The sequence below is a fragment of the Tachypleus tridentatus genome, chromosome 8, assembly GCF_004210375.1.
Source record: "Tachypleus tridentatus isolate NWPU-2018 chromosome 8, ASM421037v1, whole genome shotgun sequence".
NCBI classification, from domain to species: Eukaryota; Metazoa; Arthropoda; class Merostomata; order Xiphosura; family Limulidae; genus Tachypleus; species Tachypleus tridentatus.
The window spans coordinates 32,592,761-32,602,726 of NC_134832.1; positions in this window are offsets into that span (position 1 = coordinate 32,592,761).

The following is a 9,966-nucleotide window of genomic DNA, read 5'->3' on the forward strand; positions in this document are numbered from 1 at the left end:
TCTTCATTGAAGGGAAACTGTAATATTGAAAAGATACGGTAACTAACATCACACAATTAATTATTTTAAACCGGAAAACCTTTAGGGTGTTGTTTCCCTGAGCCGTGAACTGACAACTTTGTCAGTTTTAACTGCGACAGTTAGAAATGACTTGTTGAGTAAAACGTTAAATCTTAGTTACAGAAATCTATTCCACTGGTCTTCCGCATTATGGTTCCGAAACACAATAACATTTCTAAGATAAATTTAAATTGTTAACTAAGTTACTAAAGCGAAACTTCTGAAAAATTTAGACATTGCACTTTTAAGGAAATATTAACATAACATAATATTTAGGGACAACAATGGGCCAGCTAGTTCATTTCGGTTATCCCATCCTCTAAGGCAAACTAAAACTATTACATGAATAAAAAACAATAACAACTTAAACCTAGCCGTTATCATTGATATATCTATCAAACTTTCTCTTAAACAGACTAACGTTACTATTTTCACAACATTCGAAGGTTGTAGAGATTCATCAACCATTACATAAGATCCCTTTCTTTCATGACACATTTAAGGTCATTCTTGAACACTGCATGCACTATAAAAAGTACGCATGGAGCAGTAGTGTGCTTTTGGTATTACTGTCTTATGACCAAGTCTTTTAGAATAGAAACTACATTGCAGGTTTATTGTCAAGACCAAGGCCAGTAGATAGAACATGACCAGACACGACGATATGGATTGTAAAGAAGTAGTGGTGTCCCAAACCGTTTTAATATGCCGTATTGAACTTATTTGTAATACAAACAGAGTAAGCTAATAAAAAATAAAAAGGAAGTTTGCACGCAAACAATAATTTGTAAACAATTAAATACATACGAAGTTCTAAATGTAAATATGGCATTCGGGGGACATTTCTGAGATGATGTTACACAAATATTCATCGTGTGAATATTTAGTGATTATTGTATGACTTTGATTTTGTTACACTTTCCATTAGTTATTCTTAACTCTACATTTCACCTGTATTTTCTGATTAATTCTACTCAGTCCAGACATGACCAGGTGGTGAAGACGCTCGACTCGCACTCTGAGTGTCGCGGGTTTAAATCCTCATTCCACCAAATATGCTCACCATTTTAACTGTGAGGAGATTACAATATGATGGCCAATCTCACTACTGGTTGGCAAAAGAGTATCCCAATAGTTGGCTGTGGTTGGTGATGGCTAACCTCCAGTCTTACACTGCTAAGTTAGGGACTGATAGCGCAGATAGTCCTCGTGTAGCTTTACGCGAAGTTAAAAACAGAACAAATCAAACCATACTCGCTCTACCTCACAAACAGTTATATAATTAAATGTGTCCACACATCCCAGTGTCCTTAACATCTTCATCCCCATTGTCCATTCGGTGATTAAGATAACGATAAAATATATTTCTGTTAGATGTGTACTCAGACGCGATTTCATACAGGAAAACTAACAAGTTATAAAAGCTCGACATGAGCAGGTGGTTAGGGCGCTTGACTCCCATACTGAGAATCTTAGGTTCCGATCCTTGTCACACCAAAAATGTTTGCCCGGCATGGTCAAGTGCGTTAAGGCGTTCGACTCGTAATCCGAGGGTCGCGGGTTCGAATCCCGGTCGCACCAAACATGCTCGCCCTTTCATTCGTGGGGGCGTTATAATGTGACGGTCAGTCCCACTATTCGTTAGTAAAAGATTAGCCCAAGAGTTGGCGGTGAGTGGTGATGACTAGCTGCCTTCCCTCTAGTCTTACACTGCTAAATTACGGACGGCTAGCGCAGATAGCCCTCGAGTAGCTTTGCGCGAATGAATTTCGCAAACAAACAAACAAACCAAAAATGTTCACTCTTTTAGCCGTAAGGCGATTATAATGTGACGATCAATCCCATTATCCGTTGGTAAAAGAGTAGCCCGAGAGTTGGCGGCGAGTGATGATGATAGCTGTCTTTTATCTATTCTTACACTGTTAAACTAGGGCGGCCCTCGTCTAGCTTTGCACGAAATTTGAAAAAACAAATAAACCAACAACAAATAATCTCTGCGGTATGACATTGAGAGCGCACTTTCGACTGTGACAGTCAGTTCCGCTTTTTGGTTTATACTAACAGTATTGTCAGCTGGCAGGTTTTATTCTCTAAAGTCGAAATAGCTATACGTGAGATGGATCTGGTCGTTCAGCTTATGTTTCACATAAATCGTGTTCTTCACGTTTAAAATATCAAAGGTCAGTGCATTGTAGATAAAATTCGATATTTTCTAATCGTATTATTACTAGTCTCTTTTATGCTGCAGGATTAATTGATTGAATTTACAATTTTATTTTTATTTAAATGTAAAGAGAACAGATAATCACCGAAACCGTTTTTCAGCTATTAGTAGTGCACAAGAACAAACACCAAGTCTTCTTGTCTAAATTAAATAACACCGTCTTACTTTCGAGAGCAAGAAACGTACAAACGACAGTCGTCATAACCAGTACCAGCAACCGTGATCATAAACTTATATAAGCAAAAATAAACGCGTGGTTGATGACGTTTTACCGAAAACAACCAAATTGACGCTAACTAGCAGTCGTATTGCCAACACAATCTCTGCTTTACAGAAGAACACTGAATGGTTCGTAAGAAAAAAAGTTTTAAACGGCCAACGGCAATTTACAGAAAAACATCAAGATTACGAACCGTCTACATGTAAGTTACTCTAACACCTTGTTTTAATTAAAGTTACTGCGTCATTTCTTGTGATTTGGCAAAAAAAACTGTTAGGCTTAACACGAGTAGTAAGTTTCGTTTTATTTCTTGCTAACCGCTGTTGTTGTTATTTAAGTTGACAATAAAACAATATTCAATAGTCATACAGTACGATTGAGTTTATAATCAAATTATGCACTTCATGAACACAGCTTTTAGTCTTGTAGATGTAAACTCATTGTTCACAATACATACGTGTCAGAAATAAAATACTTTATTGTTTTAGGGTATAATATTCAAACTATACTACTTAAACGCCGTTTCGGGTAGGAAATGAAACAATTTTGACAGTTAGTGACGTTTCTGAGTTCTTCTTTACAACGGTAGCACGTAACAATTATTAATAATAAATTAGAATACTTCAACAATGGAATAATGATTATTATCTGCTAGGACTGATTGCACATCATCTGAAACCAAATAGCACCTTTTGAAATTCAGCAACACAAAAAATAATCATTGTTTCTTTTTATAAGTTGTTACTGTTAAATATTGAAAGACAAATAATCCTTTAGAGTAACTATATGTACTGTGCTCTTTCTTTCATATGCTTTCTCTCTAAAGTTGGAAAATATATATTATAAATGATGAATGTACAGGAGAACCAATTCATATTTACTGAATCATCTTACGCATCTGAGTAGTGTATTTGGTTTTAATGTGTTAGGAAAGACTTTCACCTGTTTGAAAAAATTCCAAATGATAGTGGACACAATGTTTTCTTCTGGTCATTTGACCTTACTCGTATTACCGATAGTTTTAAAACCACAAATTTATTATTCTAGAGATGATACCCCTTCATTTGAACAAGCGTATAGTGTGTATTTGGAACAACTCGAAAGGCCTGTTCGTTACCAAACGCGACTTAATGTTCGCTAAACTTTCTGTTTGATTATCTATTAATAGCTGGAATAAGGCACTCCACTCGTAATCTGAGGGTTGCTAGTTCGAATCCCCGTCACACCCAACATGCTCGCCCTTTCAGCTGTGGGAGCGTTATAATATAACTGTCAATCCCATTATTCGTTGGTAAAAGAGTTGGCGGTGGGTGGTGATGACTACGAGTAGCTGCCTTCCATCTAACCTAACACTGCAAAATTAGGGACAACTAATGCAGATAGCCCTCGTGTAGCTTTCCTCGAAATTAAAAAACAAAACAAACAAACAATATCTTGAATAAGTGAAATGTTGACAAAACAAATATTTATATAAAAAGGATGTACTTAAACTGAGTTTGTTATTATAACTAAATACTGAAATGTCGTAGAAAATAGTTTGTTTATTTGTTTTCAATTATCTCGCGCAGAGCTACACGAGGGCTATTTGAGGCAGCCGTTCCCAATTTAACAGTGGAAAGCAGATAGTCATCACCACCCATCACCGACTCTTACGATACTCTTTTACCAACGAATAGTGGGATTGACCGTAACAAAATAAAGCTCTCACGGCTGAAAGGACAAACATATTTGGTGTTATAGAGATTCGAACCCGCGACCCTCAGATTGCGAGTCGAACGACTTAACCACCTGGCAATGCCGTGCCGAAATACTACAAATTTATTAGAATTACACACGTAGCTGCACTATAAACTATCTACGTTCTGCCCAGCACGGGTATCGAAACCCGGTTCATAGCAATGTGAATCATCAGATATACCGCTGTGCCATTAGCGAGGGGTCGTCGAAAATAGTACAAACGTAAATAAACAAAACAATGGTCTGGCATGGCCTTTTGATTAAGGTACTCGACTCGTAATCCGAGGGGTGCGGGTTCAAATCCCCGTCGCACCAAACACGCTCGCCCTTTCAGGCATGGGGGCGTTATAATGTGACGGGCAATCACACTATTCGTTGATAAAAGAGTAGCACAAGAGTTCGAGTTTCCTCTAGTCTTACACTGCTAAATTAGGGACGGCTAGCGCAGATAGCCCTCGTATAGCTTTGTGCGAAATTAAAAAAACAACAAAAAAACAATAATGAAGATTTTAAATTCAAATGGATTTATTACGATATCTTCTATTTCAAGCTCATGTATTTTTAAAAGTAACACAATTATAGTTTAAAAGTTTCAGTTTTCGTTTTAATTTTCCACCGTGTCTGTTGATATACGTAATAGGCTCGACGTTATTTTAACCGCGATAATAATAGTACTTCTGCAGTTTAGTGTTTTAAGACCATAAATTTTCTACCTGGCCTGGTGATAAGGGCATTGGATTTGCAATGTGTAGGCCGTGTGTTCGAATCCCTTTACCGAATTTGCTTGTCCTTTCAACCGTATAGGTGTTATTATGTTACAGTCAATCCCATTATTCGTTAGTGAAATAGTATCCAAATAGTTGGTGTTGAACGGAGTTGACTAGCTGTCTTTCTTTTAGTCTATCGATTCAAAGTTAGGGACAACTAGAGCAGACACCCCTCAATGATCTTTGGGTGGAATGCAACAAAACAAATAAACTATATGAAAATCTTCGGTCTGATGTTTGTTATAATACAAGAGACTAGGGTGTAAAGATAGAAAGATGGAAAATTCTAAAAATTTTTAGAAATTAATTTTCGTTTAAAATCAAGAACGTGACTTGTAGCGTATGATTTATTTTCACGCACATTGTGCTACCGTATTAACACAACGTTTTTTTGTTGTTTCATTTGTTTATTCATAACGTAACAAGCTATTTATGTTGTTTTCCTGTAAGAACAAGAAATAAAACCTTATATATATAGTAAAAACGTATATACCGTTAAAATACCTGCACAATAAACAATTTATTAATGACTCGATTAGCCCTAAAAAGTCTTTACCTTTAAAAATTATGGGGCAAAAATACCGAAACAATTATTTGGGGCTAGTCCCTGCTTAAAAAAAAAAGTACCCCGCTGGTACAGCGGTAAGTCTAAGGAGTTACAGGCTAAAATTAGGGGTTCGATTCTCCTAGGTGGTCGTGGGATCGAATCCCCATCGCACCAAACATGCTCGCCCTCTCAGCCGTGAGGTGTTGTAATGTAATGGTCAATCACACTATTCGTTGGTAAAAGAGTAGCCCAAGAGTTAGCGGTTGGTGGTGATGACTAGCTGCACTCTCTCTAGTCTTACACTGCTAAATTAGGAATGGCTGGCACAGATAACCTTTTTGTAGCTTTGCGCAAATTTCAAAACAAACAAACAAACAAACCAAATCACACATCTTGAAAGAAAAATAATATTTAATGTGGAATCATTTTAGCGCTATATTACTTTTTATTGTGTATATAATGCACAAGAGCCCTTTTAAATTATTTAAATAAAACCTTATTAATAAAGCTTACACAATTAATAAATTTAGATGGTAGATAACCAGCCAGTCGGAACTTGTCAAGTCATAGTATCATTACTGTAATAACTAAAACCAAAACCTACTCTACTCGATTCGAATGCCAGTGTAATTGTATTTATTTTATTTTTGCAGAACGAAATACCAAAGCATCTTCCAAAACTTTCCTTTCAATGCTGCACGCTTGACAAAACCACCAGTATAAACTCTATGAAAATATATAGTCTGCAAATGTTGATCTAATGTTCATTAATCGTGCGTTTTAAAATATTCAAAAGACTGTTCTGGCTCGCTTGTTTCGTCATTTCCCATGTGGAAAGAAACGCGCGAGGTGCTGTGGTATTTGATTACCTTATTTTTCGAGTAAAAGAAAAACAATGAAAGTTATATTATATAATGCGAGATAGTATTTTAGAAATAAACCTAAAGAAGCTCCATACAAAAACAAGTTCTGTGTTTTGCCGCAGAGGTCATCATAATTCTGATATTAGGACGTGTAATGGGGTCAAACGATATTGTCTTCTAGCAGAGAAATATTACGTGAATTATATTAATAAGCAGGAAATGTGCAGTGGGATTAAACTATATCGTCTTCTAGCAGATAAATGTTATGTGTATCAAATCAATAAGCCAGAAATGTTTCTGTTCGAAGTTTTCATTGTTGCCCATGTAATTTTTAATATGTAAAAAAAATGTTTGATGTGATACACTGTTTACTCGGTCTTTGGCAAATCAGAAAATAAAAAAACAATAAAACTATAAGTAAGCAAGTCCTTTTGTTCCAGCCAGAAACTGACGAGTTATTAGAAGATAACTATTTGTGCTAGCCATCCTTAATCTATTCGTGGTCGACTACAAGGAAGGTAATAACAAGTCATCACCAGCCATCGCCATCCGGTGATGAACTGCATTCAGGATGGCTAGCAGAACGAATGGGTGGTAAAGAATCTAAGAGAGTCACAGAGGTGGAAGGAAAGTGAAAAATCTAAGATATAGATTAGCTATGATTATTCGCAAACGCAAAACGCAAACGAACGCGGCAGGGGTTTACTTTAGAGAGAGAGAAGTCTGAAAAATTCTCCCTCCAACTGGGGTGGTCAGGAACGTTGTGGTTCTTCTTCGTCCCCTCATGTGATATGTTGTTTAATTGTACTTGAAACTTTGCCTGTATTTAATTTTTACTTGTTTGAGGTATGAAGTGATGATGGGACATTATACAATTGTCTGGAGAGAAAGACCGAAACAAAGGTGGCATCGAAGAAGTTGACCAGTCCAGAGCCAGATAAACAGACGTCAATGAAAATATCAATGCAAAACGACCCGATTCAAGGCTGTTAAGGATAACTACGAAAACAGTGGATTATGTTTAAGTGACAGTTTTTTATTTCACAGAGCAAGACTTGAGTTTCTGAAAGATGGCATCTGGACCCAGGTGCAAGAGATCCTTTTGATGACAAAAGGTCTCATAAAGTTGATTATTTGTAAATCTTGATGATCACTCTATTAACTTATCCTGAAGTATAATGGAGTCATCATCTGTGTAGAGTGTCTGGCAGAAGGAAACTGAAAATCTATGTAGGAAACTGGTGAAATAGAAGTGTTATCTAAACAAGCAGAATTACAAGGAAACCTTGGTGAAGAAGGCACAAAAGGAAGGACAGTCTAGAAGCAGTAGATGATGTATGGTCGAAAGAGCAGAAGAAGCGACAACTGCAAACACCGGTGATACAACAGGCATACAAACTGGAAAAGAATGGAAGTTAAAGCCCGTTTCAACATGATGAGAGGAACGAGACTTAGAGTGGGTCATACTGCTTGAAATACTGACTTGTAGGTGAAAGGACAAACATTGTCTGAGACATACCTGAGTGATCCATCAGGTGATGAAGTCTGAAGGTGTGAAGAACAAAACACATAACATTAAGCCAATAAAAATACAGCGAGTGTAAAATAAACGAATAAACAATAGTTAGAAGAATTAATTAACCAATACTCAATAGCTTGAAGATTATTTAGGAACCCAGATGCATTACATGTTTGAACTATTATGGTGTGTTAAATCTTTTTAACCCGTCTCGGTATCATAGATTTGATATAAATTATTCATTTAATCTTACGAAATTGTACAAAGGTTATTATTCAATAATGTATATTGTATCAACTGTTCGATGACGATGTTACAAGTTTATAGGTCACAATATGGTAAAACGCAACTTGTAATTTCATCTTTGATGACGTAGATAGACCAACAGCCTATGATTTCTTGAAACTGAGATATGAGTAATGAGGTTAAAACAGTGCCAACTGAGGTTAAAAAACAGTGATTGGGTAAAACAAACGATGAAAGTACCCTTGTATGTAAGCTACAAGGGTAAATTAGCAATATTTTATTCGAAATGGTTAAGACCTTCTGGGAGCCGTATTGTATTTAAAAGAAATTCAGGAAATTCTCAGATACTAATGATCCCTTTGCGGGTGAGCTCAAATTAATCTAAAATAAAAAAACTTGCAATTTATAAAGTATTTTATGTACATAATCAAATAAACAAATTTATTTAATAAATTTCCATTCTAAAGTACATTTGTTTATGTGTAGGAAAGCAACTACAAGTTTATTTACTATATTTTTTAAAGTCCAATTAAGTAATGTTTCGTTCTAGATTGAGCACACTCATCTGGAAAAGAAATAATAAATAAACGTGATGCTATGCTTTTCTCACTTCTAAATTCAAAGTTATTTATATTCATATAATATGCAGCAAGTGTACAATCAAACGTACTTCTACATAACAAAATTCTCTCCCCTCAAGTGGCTAAGTGGTAATTCCGAGGGCTCACATTGGTAAATATTGGAGTTTGATATAGTGGTGAATGCAGTAGATATCGCTCTTTGCGTAACTTTGTGGTTATTAAAAAACAAACAAATACAACAAATATTGAGAATATATTTACCATGTGTCTAACTTGAAAATAGTTCAGTTTTTCTCCAATTTAAAATAAGCAAAACGGTCTGCACTATGCGTTTTCATCTTTCTGGACAAGCCAGTAATAAAGATATGACTTTACGCAAACGAAATTTTGAGACCTGTATCTATAATTTTATTTTTTCATGAATGAATGTCCATTGCCTACCAACAACAAAAACACTGGATACATTATGTTGTTTTTTCACTGTTTGTTGCGAATTATTTACCAGCTTTCATAAACATTTTCCCTTTACTAAATTTTATCTCGATATTTAAAAAAATATACTTTACATGTCTGAAAAAAATTGTGCTGTCTATAATTTACATTCATGCATATAGTACACAGTCTACTAAAATTCTGTATGTGACGCAATACATATCTGTTGCCTTATGCTTATAAACAACAATATTAGACATTTCAAAAATATATATATTATTACACAACTGAATAACAAAGGCAATCACATAGAAACCGATGGTAAACAATACAGTGTTGTTACTGTTTGAGACTGCATTACAATGAATGAGTTAGTGAACTCAAATTTGTTGAGATAAACTATTAGTGTTTTCGTGCTTCTGATTCGTATACTTGTGAACAAATAAATTTCGCTTTCGCAATTTTGTAAACCAAAGTACAGTCATATACTACAGTTCTAGAAGCTGACTGGTTATTTAATTGATGCATGGTCAACTCAGATGGTAAACTTCCCTCCATACAAGCAAGGGCAGGTATGTTTAACACATGCTACAGCTGAAAGCATTTCTATCTTTGTTGTATTGTACAGTGATTCGGGAGATATCAACGAAAATCATTTATACAAGATAACATGCTTCATACTATCCAATATACAGCTCCGCTTTCACTATCGCTGTTAGAAGTATCTAGAAATAAATACATATTCCTAATGAGGAAAGTCATTTTAAATG